General features: G+C 34.7%; 1 pseudogene; it reads right to left on the reverse strand.

Moving 5' to 3' along the window:
* Window positions 1–8,390: 8,390 nt before the first annotated feature.
* Window positions 8,391–8,509, reverse strand: LOC118612291 (annotated as a pseudogene).
* Between the last annotated feature and the right edge of the window lie 7,732 nt (window positions 8,510–16,241).

The raw sequence follows: 16,241 nt of genomic DNA on the forward strand, positions 1-16,241 counted from the left end.
ATAATGATTTGGATGGCATAACAAGCTTAATTAGTGCAACAATATCTCCTGTTAAAGCTTTAGTTTGGAAGTGACATATTGGGTTGGTCATTGTATCAACTTGGTTTCTAGAATCTCCTATCTCATACGATTCTAAGTTAGAACTGACCAAAAGTGAAGTTGCACAATATTTCTAAGGTAAAAGTGGAACAGTATCCATAAAGTTGCCATTAGTTAAAAGTGTCAAGGGACAGACAGTGTAGTGACAGACATTTTGTTCTTGCTCTTCCTAAGCTTGATGTTTATATTCCCTTCTTGTTACCCCACTAACCAACAGCAAACTCAAGCTCAGTGTCAGATCTTTCTCTGCAAGTTTACAGAGGTAAAAGCGGAAAAGCCCGCAGCTTTGCATAGACTTTGTAGTTGCCCTGCATCTCAGTTCTACTTCAGCACTTACACATACATAGTTTCCAGGTTTCCATGTGAGATCTGGTTCACTCATCGGTATCAAGGCTGATGAATGACCTATCTTGGATGACTCAATTCTTCTTTTCAAACATTAACTTTCTTAGCTAAATACTGACCTAGGAAACTAAAAAATGTATTATAAGAAAAACCTATTAAAAAATTGTACACCAACAAATTAGATAAGCTAGATAGAAATGATAAATTCTTCAAAATATGCAAATTACCAAAACTGATTTAAGAAGAAATATAAATCAGAACAGAGCTATAACAAATAAAGTCATTAAATCAGTCATCAAAAATCTCCTTACAAAGAAAAATGTAAGACTAATGGGTTAATCGGCAAATTCCACCAAACATTTAAAGAATTAGGAGTAATCTTTCTCAAACTCTTCCAAAAAAAATAGAATAGATAGAAGCACTTCTTAACTCATTCTATGAGGCCAGTATTACCCTGATATCAAAGCCAGACAAAGATAACACAGGAAAACTACAGATCATAGTTTTTATGAATACATGTAAAATTTCTCAACAACATACTATCACTGAATCCAATAGCATATTAAAATTTTTTTTAAAAAATAATGTATATATAGAGATTGGATTAAACATGGTGGCATGAGAGACATCCCCAGATCTCTCCTCTTGAAACAACAATAAGCTGGACATCTAAAACTCAACAAAAAACACCCAACTGCACACCAGCACACCTGAGCGTGTGATCTGTGCATAAGAGCTACCACAGGTCAGAACCCCAGGTGTTGGGCAGTGGACTGGGAGAAATAAAGAAGCTGCCTCTCTTAGTCTGAGCACCCTGTAGGAGGAAGGGGAGGGGAGAAGGTGTGGCGACTTCCCTGAATGGCCCTGCCTAGGAAATATGCGAGTTCCCCACGGCTGATGGCAGGGCCCAGTCATCAGGGCATGAGTCAGAGAAGCGGGACAGCAGAGGAACAGCAGTTGATATTTACCAGCCGTGATTGCAAAACCGAGGCTGAGCCGCAGCTCCCATCTGACAACCGAGAAGGCCCCTCCCCTAATATCATCTGACACCCATCACCGCGGAGCCCCAGGGGAATCTGAGTAAACTCTACTGAAACTGACACTAACACTGACAGGAACTGAGACTAAGGGTAACGAGCATGATTAAACATCTATAAGGGGAAAAAAAAACATTATTAAATTTTATATAAAGCAGAGATCCAAGAGGCTTAGACGCCACCTACTGGAAACCAAAAAAAAAAAACAAAAAAAAACAAAAAAAAACAGAACACACTCCCATTGATGGCCAGTCGGAGAAATAGTCTTTTTAACTCCGTGAACAACCAAGGTGACAAGGCATCTCAGAAAGAAAGATAAAAATCTCCAGAAATTTAGCTTACGGATATAGAAATATGTGACTTAAATGACAGATAATCCAGATGGTACTTCTGACAAAACTCAGTGAGATCTGAAACAAATCATACCAACAATTTCGGGAATTGAAAAAACAACTAGATAAGAAGAATGAGTTATTTAGCAAGGAGACTGAAACCCTCAAAAAGAACTGAATAGATCTTCTGGAGATAACACACTGGAAGAGCTAAAAAATGAAATAACAAGCTTGGGAAATAGAGTCGACCAAATGGAAGAAAGGATTAGCTATATCAAAGGCAGAAATCTAGAAATAAATTGGAATACATATATATATATATATATATATATATAACTATCCTTTATATATTCATAATGGTAACCACAAGCCAAAGATTCAGAACCGAAGTATATAACATAAAACAAGAATGACCAAAGGGAAAACCTACAAAAGCCAACCAAAAAAGAAAACAGAAACACAAGGACAAGGAAGCAATGGAAACACCGAGCTACCAGAAAGCAAAAGATAAAATGTGTATAAGAAGACCTCATATTTCAATAATTGCCCTAAATGTAAATGGACTGAACTCACCAATAAAAAGGCACAGAGTTGCGGAATGGATCAAAAAAGAAAATCCAACCTTATGCTGCTTCCAGGAGACACATCTCAGCTCTGTAGAAAAATACAGACTCAAAGTGAAAGGGTGGAAAATGATATTTCAAGCAAATGGCATTCTGAGAAAAGTGGGAGTAGAAGTACTAATATCAGATGAAATAGACTTCCAAAAAAGATAAAGAAAGATACTGAGGGACACATCATATAATAAAAGGAATCACTTACCAAGAAGACATAACACTTATTATATCTATGCTCCCAATCAAGGAACCCTGGAATACGTAAAGCAATTACTAACAGAAATAAGGGAGAAACAGACCAAAACACTATTATCATAGGGGACCTAAATACCCCACTGTCAGATATGGACAGATCATCCAAACAAGAAATCAATAAGGAAATAATATCCTTAAATGACACATTAGACCAACTAGACATAATTGATATTTACAGAGCATCTCATCCCAAAACAGCTGCTTATACATTTTAGTGCACATGGAACATTCTCAAGTATTAACCACATACTGGGACACAGAGATAGCCTCAACAAATATAAGAGGGTTGAAATCACGCCAACCACATTCTCTGATTATAACGCTTTAAAACTAGAGATCAATTGTAAAAAGAAAGTGGAAAAAAACCACAAATACAAGAAGATTAAACAACATACTACCGAAGAATAACTGGGTCAGAAAATAAAAAAAAAAAGAGAGATCAAGAAATACATAGAAGCAAATAATAATGACAGTAAAACATATTAAAACATTTGGGACATGGCAAAAGCAGTCATAAGAGGAAAATTTATATCATTACAGGCCTACCTCCAAAAACAAGAATGAACCCAAATAAGCAACCTAATGCTTCATCTTAAAAAACTGGATAAGGAAGAACAAATGAAGCCTAAAGTCAGCAGAAGGAAAGAAATAATCAAAATTAGAGCAGAAATAAATGAAATTGAAAAGAAAAACAAAAATGATAGGAAAAAACAAATGCAACAAAGAGCTGGTTCTTTGAAAAGGTTAATAAGATTGACAAATCCCTGGCTAGATTCACTGAAGAAAAAAGAGAAAGGACCCAAATAAACAAAATCAGGGATGAAAGACGGGAAATTACGACAGACACTGCAGAAATACAAAGAATCATACAAGAATACTATGAAAAAGTATATAACACTAAATTTAATAACCTAGAAGAAATGGACCAATATTTAGAAAAATATAACCTTCCTAGACTGAATCAAGAACTGGAAAATCTAAATAGACCAATCAGCAGTATGGAAATTGAAACACTCATCAAAAACCTACCAAAAAGTAAAATCCAGGACCAGATGGCTTCACTAGTGAATTCTACATAACATTCAAAGAAGATTTAATACTTATTCTCCTCAAACTCTACCAAAAAAATCGAAGAGGAGGCAATACTTCCTAACTCATTTTTTGAGGCCAATATCACCCTGATACCAAAATCTGGTAAAGATAACACAAAAGAATAAAACTACAAACCAATATCTCTCATGAACACAGATGCAAAAATCCTAAATAAGATACTAACAAACTGAATATAGTAGCATATTAAAAAGATTATATACTATGATCAAGTGGGCTTCATTCCAGAGGCACAGGGATGGTTCAGCATATGCAAATCAATTAAGGTGATACACCACATAAACAAATTAAAAATAAGAATATGATCATATCAATAGATGCAAAAAAAGCCTTTCACAAGATGAAGCATCGATTTATGATAAAAAAAACACTTAACAAAATCAATATAGAAGGAAAATATCTTGATTTAATAAAGGCCATATATGACAAACCCTCAGCCAACATTATATTTATAAGTGAAAAACTAAAAACCTTCCCTCTAAGGACAGGAACGAGGCAAGGCTATCCACTATCACCACTGTTATTCAATATAACATTGGAGGTCCCAGTGAGTGCAATCAGGAAAGAGAAAGATATAAAAGTCATCCAAATGGGAAACGAAGAAGTCAAATTGTCAATATTCGCGGATGACATGATTCTCTATGTAGAAAATCATAAAGACTTCACAAGAACACTACTAGAAACAATAAGCAAATACAGTAAAGTTTCTGGATACAAAATCAATGTTCAAAAATCCACAGTGTTCCTATACTCTAATAATGAAGTGTCAGAAAAATCATTCCTTTTGCAATTACAACAAAAAGAAGAAAATACCTAGCAATAAATCTAATGAAACTTGTGAAAGATTTATATAATGAAAACTATAAGACTCCATTAAAAGAAATCAAAGAAGATACAAAGAAATGGAAAGATATTCTGTGTTCTTGGACTGGAAGAATCAACATAGTTAAAATGACCTTATTACCTAAAGCATTTTACAGATTCAATGCAATCCCCATCAAAATCCCATTGGTATTTTTTAAAGAAATAGAACAAAAAATCATCAGATTTGTATGGAAGCACAAAAGACTCTGAATTGCCAAAGCCATCCTGAGAAAAAATAACAAGGCTGGAGGCATCACTCTGCCCAACTTCAGTTTATACCACAAAGTAACAGTAATCAAAATGGCATGGTATTGGCAGCAAAACAGACACACAGACCAGTGGAACAGAATCCAGAGTCCAGAAGTAAACCCATATTTATATGGGCAAATAATTTTTGACAAAAAAGTCAAAAACATAAAGTGGAGGAAGAAAAGCTGGGAAAACTGGAAAGCCACCTGCAAAAGAATGAAACTAGACTGTTGTTTATCACCACACACCAGAATTAACCCCAAATAGATTAAATAGCTGAATATAAGATCTGAAACAATAAAATGCATAGGAGAAAACATAGGAACTAAATTCAAGGACCTTGAATTTAAAGAGAATTTTATAAATTTAACCTCAAAGATAAGGGAAGTAAAAGCCAAAATAAATGAATGGGATTACAAATAACTAATTTTTTTGCTTCTGTTCAGCAAAAGAAACTGTCAGCAAGGTAAAGAGATAGCCATCTGAATGGGAAAATACATTTGTAAGCAATGCCTCCGATAAGGACCTAATAACTAAAATATACAAAGAACTCATATAACTCAATAACAAACAAACAAACAAAAAAAATGATCCAATCAAAAAATGGGCTGAGAACCTGAACAGACTCTTCTCCCAAGAGGGCATACAAGTGGCTAACAAATATATGAAAAGGTGATCAAGATTGCTAGCTATTAGGGAAATGCAAATCAAAACTACGATGAGATACCATCTCACACCTGTTAGAATGGCTATAATCAACAGGACAAGCAATAACAAATGTTGGAGAGGATGTGGAGAAATAGGAACCCTCATAGACTGCTGGTGGGACTGCAAATTGGTACAGCCACTATGGAAAACAGTGGAGATTCCTCAAAAAACTGAGAATTGACCTGCCATATGATCCACCTATCCCTCTACTGGGTATTTACCCCGAAGACTTGAAAGCTCATATCTATAAAGATATTTGCACACCAATGTTCATAGCAGCATTATTCACGGTGGCCAGAACATGGAAGCAACCGAAGTGTCCTACAATAGATGATTGGCTAAAGAAGCTGTGGCACACATATACAATGGAATATCACTCGGCCATAAGAAGAGATGAAATTCTGCCATTTGTGATAATGTGGAAGGACCTCGAGATAATCATGTTAAGCAAAATAAGCCAGACAGAAAAAGTTGAAAATCACATGATATCACTTATATGTAGGATATAAACCTAAAAGCAACAAATGAACAGGACAAACAAATAGAGACTCATGGACATAGACAACGGACTAGTGGTTACCAGAGGAGAGGGGAAAAATAAATAAAATGTTTTTTAAAAAAACAAATAAATAAAATAAAATAATATGTATAAAGTGATTAACATCATCTAGCAGATAATAAGCATTGAATGAACTCCAGCAATTATTATTGTCAGTAATGCTTCTATTGATGTCATTTTTATTATTCTTTGTATTCATAGTACTTAGGCCATAGTCCAGCACATTTATGATTTTATGTTGTTTTGATAGTTTATTAAAAGGCAATTTCATATTTTTTATGCATGCCCAATAATAAAACAGGATCTAGAGTCTAATGGTATTTTTATTAGACTATTTTTATTACACTCCTAAAATGAAAGAATCTTTCTCATGTTTTTTTTAATTCCTTCAAACTAAAAAAATAAAATAAAATTCTTCTGTGTAATTATTCCTAATAATTGATGATATACAATGCCTGGTTATTTGAATAAATTAATGAATGTGCAGAGGAAAAAAATCTGGTTATTCTAGAACACAAAAAATTTTAAACTTTAAACTCAAAATAAATAAGGCATAGGCACTGAGAAAAAATTGAAGAAAAATTGAGAAAAAATTGAAAAAAATTTGAGAAAAAAATTGAAGATTTTTCTTCAAACCATCCATAGGTTGTTAAGTAACATGTTAGAACATTTAGAAACCTCTTGGATGTGAACTTTCAAAGGTCATTGGCCACATCTTTATTTATTTATTTTTGCATTTACATATTTCCAGTTACAGTCTGATAAGCACAGATGCTCAATAAATGGGAACACATGAATGGCAGTAAATCAGTAAGTCACTGACACACTATAGTGGAAGTGCAGATTTTGAATACATTTTTCTCAGTTCTTTGTTTAAGCCCAAAGGAAATGCTATGATATTGCATGCCTAGTTATAAGCGTAAAAAGGAAAATATAAATTTATATCAATGAATCAAGAATCAATCCTCTTACATTATGAAACATTAAACCAAACAGAGAATGTTCAGTTAATGTAATGCCAAAGTTAACTGAATATTCTTATCTCACCTGTAGAAAATCATATATGGAACTAAAAAGAAAATAAAAATAACATTTTTATTTTAATTCCTTTAAAAATGTTGACTTTAAAAATATGATGATCACTTGGGGTACAGTGTATATTTTAAGACTTCATAGTAAATATTTTTATCATTTAGATTTTTTTTCTTATCACATCAGCGAATGTTTTTAAATATTTTACAAAATATTTGTCCACAAAGAGAGGAGAAATAGATATGACTTCTTCTAACTATTCTTTAGATAGAATGCATTAATAAAACGTAGTTAAAATTTATGTGAGAAATACTGTTCATACATAAAATGCAAATAAATGTACTATGTTGTTTTTACTAATGTCAAGACCCGTTTACAGTCACATGACCTTTCTGGGAACTGTGATAAAGAAAAATAAAAGAAAGATCAATTTTTTCTTTCTCAATTAAAGGGAATTTCATGTATACTACCCTGTCTGGCAAAATATCATGGGAATCAATTCACAAATGTTTCCCACTGAGCTCTGTAATAGATGGTCAGAAAATGGTTAACATAAAAAATAAACCATCCTCCCTGTTGCTTGGTCTTTTCCTTAATTCAGAGATATTTCTTAAGTAAAGAACCTTCTAAATGTCTCTGTAGAGTGACATGGATCTCTACATTAGACACGTCAGGAAATATCTCTCTTATATTTGTACAAACTATCATTTTCACAGATATTGGTAGAATGGACAAAACAAAGCAATTACTAGTTAACTCTAGTCTCTGCTGAAACAATGCTTTAGTTACACTGATAGTTTTAAAATTAAGGAATGTGTTTAACGAGAGAATTTTTGCGTATGAAGTCAACTTCTACTCATTTTCAGAGTTGATTAATCACATAAGTTTCTGAGATTCAAAATAACTTTCTCTAGAACATATCATAGAAATTCATTTTTAAATAGAAATCTATTAGCTTTCAAATTCTGAGAGCAAGGATCATACCTAGAAATAAGAATACATTTCTTTTTGATAAATGTGTTTTACTGTCTACCCTCCTCAGGTATGTGTTCTTTCATAGTTTGTTGTTGTTGTTGTTATCTATCTGGATTTATTTGTTTTGTTCAGGCGAAGCAACCCTTGGTTGAGCTCACAGATTGCAAGGACCCTGTCATTTTACAATCCCTTATTTATTTATTTTTTACACCTATTGCACCTGGTCTTCCTAGGTGGTCTCCTATCCAAGTACTAACTAAGCCTGACCCTGCTTAGCTTCCGAGATCAGACGGGATCAGGCTTGTTCAGGGTAGCATGGCTGGAGACTTTATCTATCTGGATTTGAAGAGTGTGATGTCAAACACATGATCACTAACTATTCACTTATATCTTCTTAAATTTTGACAAAATGTAATTGCTTATAAAAATTTAAATTTCTAACTCCTCTCCCTTGTATTTTATACTTTATGTGAGGAAAACACATTTTTCATTCATATTATAAAATTTAATTGGCAAGAATTTTAGGAAAAAGCAACAAAAAAGAGTCTAAAGACTCAGGATTTATATACAATTTGGAATAGACAAATCAGGAAGGTAAATTGAATTATGCTAATTAAAGAGCTCTTCAAAATTCACATTGAAAATTATGTTTTTCATTTGAAGATTAAATTTATCTTTTGTAAATTCAACTATCAACAAACAGTTTAGGAATTTAGAGGTTAATGAGAAATTTGGTTAGAAAATTTCTATGTTAAAAATTAATTTACTAATTCTGATATGAAAATAATAAATATGTATTTGTGCTTATTCAGGAATATTTATTCCTACCTCCTGTGTAATTGTTTTCTTTACTAAAGTATTATTGACAAATAAAATTGTAAGATATTTAAAATGTATAATGTGATGATCTGACATACATATATATTGTGAAAGGATTCTCCACTCAAGTTAATTAACACATTCATCATTTCACATAGTTACCTTTCTTGTAAGTGTTGTGGTGTGATCAAATCTAAGACCCACGGAGCCAAATGAGATGAATTGTGAGCCTTTATTAGCTGCTGGCGACTGGCTCTCTACTATGCAGGGTTAGAGGAGATGAGTCCTGAGCTTCCAGAGGAGGTAGCTTATAAAGCCTAAAGCCACATCAAACAAGCAAGCAGGTTTACAGACCAGAAGTTGGCCATTAGCATATCTTTGCACAGGATATCTCCTAGAACTACACTCTGGTTAACATTAAACAAGCAGGTAGGTTATAGAAGCAGAAGTTAGCCATTTGAAAATTTTCTGTCCTTAACAGTAAGAACATTTAAATTCTGCTTTTAGCAAGTTTCAACGATACAAGAGTTTTATCAACTATAATCACCATGTTATACATTAGATCCTCAGACTGTATCCATCTGAAAGTTTGAACTTTTTTACTAACCTCTTCTATTTTCCCAACCCCAAACCCCTAAAAACTACTTTTCTACTCTCTGATTCTATAAATTCAATATTTTTTATGTTTCATTTTTAGTTTCCACCTATGAGTGTTATGTGGCTCATTTACCAAGTCTACTGCCTTCTAGATTAACCAATGTTGTCACAAAGGACAGAATTTCCTTTTTTTTTAAAGGCTGAACAATATTCCATTGTATATAAATGCACAGGTATCCCCCACATTTCAAAAGTTTGCGTCATGCTACTTCAGTTTTAGAAAAGACCTGCAGTAGTATCTGTTTCAGCTAACCAAAATAAATCCAAAGAGGATTTTCACTTTTATGGAAAAAGGCTAAAAGTGAAAAAGTGTTCAGCATTTGTCTTCCTGAGCCCTTTCAGAGGCAGCACACACCCTGAGCTGCGAGTGGGGCCACCAAACGCCTTCCCAGGCAACCACACTCAGCATCTCAGCATCAAGCCTTCGAACTGTGCGTGTGAGCATTTTGTGAGATAAACGCGTGACACGCCGAGAGAAGTTTTAAAAGCAGTCTTTATTGGGAGAGGGCTCCCAGGTGAGGTTCTCTCTGGCCCCAAGGAGAGCGGCCAGAGAAGTCGCGCCCTGGGACGGGAGGGCATAGTTTTTATAGGGTTATGTGGGGGCAGGGTATAGAATGGGGAATGTCAGTTGAGCATCCGGATTAGGGTGGTGGCGCCAGGGCTTTAGGGTGGGCCCTTGTCTGGATTCCATGTCAAGCTGGGAAGCCTCCAGGCAAGCCCCCACGGACCTAACACATTTGTGCTTTATCTTGATTTAATTTGTGCATCTGTTAACAAGATGTTTCCTAAGGTATCAGGGGAAAAAACTAAGAGAGCTTTGGAAGGGTGTTACACTTAGGGGTGCAAAAAAACATGTTTCAAAATGTGGTGAATGAAATAAAGACATTGTATACATGAACTGTACTTGCCTGCATCCAACACTTGTATTGTTTGGAGAGAGAGAGAGTGAGAGAGAGAGAGAGAGTTACTACTGTTTCTGCTAGTGTTGTGGTGCGATCAAATCCATGACCCACGGAGCCAATTGAGATGAATTGTGAGCCTTTATTAGCCGGCTGCCGACTGACTCTTTACAATGCAGGGTTCGAAGAGATCAGCCCTGAGCTCCCAGAAGAGGCAGTTTATATAGCTACCAGCACATCCCTGAGCAGATCACCACACCCTGGTGAACAGTTGGCTGTTAGCATATCCTTGATCAGATTACCCTGGTTAACAGCATCTCCTTGATCAGATTACCACACCCTGGTTAATGGAATCAGAAGTAAATATTTAATACTGGTTTACTTGAAAATTGTCCACCCATAATACTAGTAGCAAAGTGATCTCTTTAGTTGTCACCAGTAGTGGATAAAACAGAAAAGTCTATTTGCTTGATTGGATTAGTGGGTGCATGAGGTGTGGTGTTCTGTTATCTTATATCCAGGGAGAAATCAGGCAGTCTTTTAATAAGTGAAACTATGCTGTACATACATTATTTCTATTTTATACAGGCTGTGTATTTATCATATCATTCCTGGTTTTACTACAGGCTAGTGTTATTTAATTTTTATGTTATTTTGCACGATTTGGTAGTTTATTTTTGAGGTTTGGGAATACTCAAAAAATTTTTCAGATAAATTCACGGTGATTGCTCATTTGCTCTATATCTTATTTTTATTTAATAATGGCAGCGACGGACAAGAGTAGTGATGCTGGCAACTGAGATACACCAAAGAGAAGCTGTAAATTGTATGTGTGTATATATGTATGTGTTGCAGCCGACAGCCCCCGATAGACACGCGGACCACCAGAACCCAGTGAGTTATAGGAAACACACTCTTTATTCAGCCAGCTGGGTCTGCCAGCGGTATGCGGACCTCAAATTAAGCAGTCCCAAAATGCAGAGGTACGGGGTTCTTAAGCCCAAAACCCCATTCTTCATTCTGTCTGAACACGAAAGTCTATTTTTCTTCTATTTACTAACTGTCAACCTACAGGTCGGTTGTGCAAGTGGGGGTACAGAAGCAGAAAGCTTATTGTTAGAATGTTATGTTCCCATGGGTGATAGTCTATGTTCCCATGGGCTATAGCCAAGCAGTAATTTTCCAGCCAGCACATGTGTATGTATACATAGGAAAAAACGTAGTATGTAAAAACATAGTATATAAAGGGTACCATTCTTGGTTTTGGGCACCCACTGGCAGAATGTATCCCCAAGAGACAAGGGGAAGGGAGCTGCTGTTTTGGCGACTTGGAGCAGCCTGGCTGGATTTCCTGAATTCTTCATGTTCCGCCCCCGCCCTGCTAAATTAGAAGCCTGATCCTTACTTAAACAACAGCTTTTAAAGTATGTAGATAAATCCCTTTCAGGGAAAGACTGGGAGAAGGGCGATTTTGCCTCTGCTCCTTCTGCCCTGGGGAGATAGCCATGGGTGGGTGCTCACACACCCATTAAGAGTTGCTTTTTTGTTTGTTACATATAGCCTTACTTGTCTTCTGGACACAGTCACATTGCGTTTCAGAGTTAGGTGTTTTGGGAACCTGTTCCTCAGGTAGGAGTCTTTAACACCGGGGCTCTAGAAATGAGGAGCAAGCCCTTCACTCCTCAGGGAGAAGTTAGGCCTTGGGAATTCCCTCCAGATTGTCACTGTGCTGGCGGTGGGCTTTATGGTGAGAATGTGTTGCAGTCTTTCCTATCCATTTCCACATGGGAATTTTCTCATTCCTTTGGAGTACAGGAGTGGTTCAGCTAGTTTCTGGGTCCCTTTCACAGGGAATTGCCCCAGGTGTGGCTGCACAATCAGTGCTATGGGAGGAGGAGAGCTCAGCAACCTCCTATGTCACCACCTTGATCAACTCTTCTGTATAATTAAAAAATAAAATCGCTCCTAATCGGGAAAACTTCACCTTTGCCGAGGGAGAATCTATATAAATTAAGCAATATATTGTCTCATCTAAAATTGGGTGCTTCTTCTACAACTTTTATTAGTAAGGTTAATATAGTGAGTAATAAATTTTAGCTAGTATTATTGTTAATATTCTTACTGTTATTAAAATAATTACTCCCAAAGATCAAAGAGCTAATAAATGACAAAGCTAGAATTCAGCCCAAACAATCTAAGAGATTAAAATCAAGGGTTAAGTATTACACTTATCAAAGTGATCACTTCTTAAGGTATATAAATGTCTAATTACTATGTTTTACACCTGAAACTAATATAATATTGTATGTCAACTGTAATTAAAATATTTTTAAAAATTTAAAAAATAATAAAAGGTTAACATTGAAAGTAATGTCTCAGTAATAAGAGTGTTGTATATTTTGAGAAAATAAGTTTACTGTAGAACTTTTCTCTTGCACAGGATCTATATTGTGAGAAACTAAATTGAAAACTGGTATAGATTTGGGTCATGAAGAACCCTGAACACTAAGCTAAGACTGTGGGGTTTGGGACTATTTTTTTCATCAGTAGAGGAAGCATTAAAGACATTTTTAACAAAGGAATGTCTTATGTTTGTGGCATTAATATATTTCATTTGGGTGATGTTAATGTTGAGTGGGAAACTTGAAAAATGAAATACAGGAGAACAATTAGGATAGTACTAAAATAATCTTATAAGACTTGATGTGTTCATCTTCCAGAATGGCTGAGTAAGTTTTCACTGAACACAAAGCTCTCACAGAAAATTATAAATTCTAAGGAAACAAATGAAGTTTAAAGCAACTGGAACGTACTCGAAAGCAGAAAGATTCTAGAGGGAAGTCTAAAATTGGAAAAAGAGAATACACTGAGTGAGTAACCATTTTATGGCTGTTAGTGTGAAGGCAAGTCAAGTCGGCCTCAGCTGGGGAAACTAAAATAAAACTGAAAATTTTTCTGAACTAGAAAACCAAAGGAGAAACTTCAGAATGAACTCAGTGCCTGGAAACTAATTCAAAGACAGACAAAGCCTAATGTGATTCAGTTCCAGAGCCACTGGAATCTCATATATAGTTTAGAGAAATGTTAATTGTATAATCACTTTGGAAAAAAAATCTAGTAGTTTCTTATATTCTTAAATATATACCTACCCTATAATATAGCAGTTCTATTACTAAGTATGTATGCAGGAAAAATAAAAACATATGGCCACAAAAATATTTTATAAGAATTTTCATAGAGCTTCAGTCATAATAGCCCCAAACTGGAAACATCTTGGCGTCCAACAATAGAATGGACAAACTGTCATTTTTCATAGAGTGACTCACAGATACATGCAACAACATTGGATGAATCTCAAAAATATATTGCAGAGTGAAAAATGTCTTACACATAGGACATAGTTAATAATCCCAAAGGCAGAATTTATATGGTGAAAATAACAGAATAGAAAGGTGAGGGTGAGACTTGACCAGAAGAAACAAGAGGGCACTTTCTGGAATGATGTTAATGTTCAATATATTTATAGGCATTTATACTACATAGTGAATATGTATATATGTATATACGTATATATACACATATATATACACATTTATATACACATATATATGTATATATGTAATGTAAAAACAGAAAGCAAATATAAACTTTAGGTATGCATGCAAAGGTATGAAGAACAGTTTACCCTGAAATAAGATGGATTGATGAATAGATTGAAGAATAGATAGATAAATATGTGATAAGGAACTATAGCAAAATGTTAATGACAGAAATTAGATGTCAGGAATGTGGGTTTTCATTGTGAAATTATTTTACTTTGCTGTATTTAAAAATTTTTTTAATTAAAATATTCAGAATGAAGAATTGATGAGTTGGTAAACTAGGATAACATTGCTAAAGAATAAGATTATAATTTATTGAAGTTTGTTACTTAACAAGTGCTGACCACAGCTTTCTCCCTATTATCTCACTTAATCATTACAATTTGCAGTAATTTTAATATTATCTATATCATAGTGAGAGAACTGAGACCTAAAAGCCTGCATTTTTAAATAAAACCACTACACTACACAGTATGAAATATACTTTATAGTTCATGAACTTGTTATATTTTCAAACTTACTGAATAACAATGCCAATAACAAAAATAAAGACCTGTAATAAACAGGGACCTGTAATAAACAGGGAATGGACAATAGACTAGTGGTTGCCAGAGGGGAGGGGGTAGGGGGTAGGGGGTAGGTAAGCAGGGTAAAGGGGGTCAAATATGTGGTGACAGAAAGAAATCTAACTATGGGAGGTGAACACACAGTGTAAATATATATATATATATATATATGTCTTACTGTTAAAACATATAGCTGAAACTTTGGATTTTGTTAACCAATGTCACCATTAAAAAAAAGAAAGACTAATGTTGTAAAATTTATTTGAGTGGATACATGCAAGAGAGAAAATTACAAATTTAATTAAGGACATAATGAGTCATTGATGTAATTTTGATATCCAAGCAAAGATACCTACTGGCAATAACAAATTTTCAATATGGAAGTAAGAAACATATTGAGAGTTCAAAATTTGTATTATAAATCACTTATATAGAAGTGTCTGTTGAATGTTTGAAGCTGGCGAGATTATCAAAGGAAATGACTTCGGTTTGAAAAAGGTAAAGTAAGGCCTGGCAAGAAAGAAAGAAAAGAAAAAAAGATGGAGGAAGCGGAAAAGAAGCCATGTATGGGTCAATACATCCTTTACAAGAAACGTGACCCCATGGCTGGAGCACAGTGACATGATGAACACGTATTATGCAGCCTCATAACACTTCCAAAGTGTTCCAAAGTGTTTGCACCAGTAACTATAATCTCAGAAACAATAGCAAATGATCATTTTAGATCAGTCACCTCAAGAGTAAAGTATGCCTATTTTATAAGGTACTGTCTTAGGAGCAAAGAATACAAAGACAAATACCAATGGATTCTTGAACTAGGATATATTATAGTTGAATGAGAGGTAAGAAAAATGAAATTAAGTATCAATAATATGTTGGATCATGTACCAAGAGAATGCTATGGGAGTTAGTAAACATAATCCTTTCTTGACAGCAAAAATCATGTCCTTTACTCTGCAATCTGTGCTTCTTCCGTATATACTTGTTGAATTTAACCAGATTAAATTCTGGTAGTATATGGTAGAGCGAGTTTGGTAGTACCAATACTATCATTTCGAGATTCAAAACTGTAGTTTTCGTGTCTCTGACTAAACTCCAGAAAAGGGTAAAATTTGTTTTATGACTCTTTCCTTCATTCTAAAATTTGAGATATATTGTTAACACAATATCTACTGCTAAGCAATTAAGTGCTGGGTTTGTCTTTTTTGATCTCCTTGCTCACTGTACTCCATTGGGCAGAATGCACCCCCAGGAACAGTATCCTCTAACCACTTTCGTTTCAATTCTACTTTATCAATAAAATGTTTTGAGTCTCAAGGCAGAGCTTTCTACTGTACATCTAACAAATGACTTCAATTTTCTTCAATGTTATTGCCAACTTGTAACTACTGACTCAGCATAATTATTCATCACCCTTTCTCATGATGAGTGGGTTTTCTGAATGCAGTTATCAGCGTATGGCAGATTCTATATGACTGCTTCGAGAAATTTTGTAGATACTTGCATATGATTGAGA

The sequence above is a fragment of the Rousettus aegyptiacus genome, unplaced genomic scaffold (genome assembly GCF_014176215.1).
Source record: "Rousettus aegyptiacus isolate mRouAeg1 unplaced genomic scaffold, mRouAeg1.p scaffold_m13_p_15, whole genome shotgun sequence".
Taxonomy (NCBI): domain Eukaryota; kingdom Metazoa; phylum Chordata; class Mammalia; order Chiroptera; family Pteropodidae; genus Rousettus; species Rousettus aegyptiacus.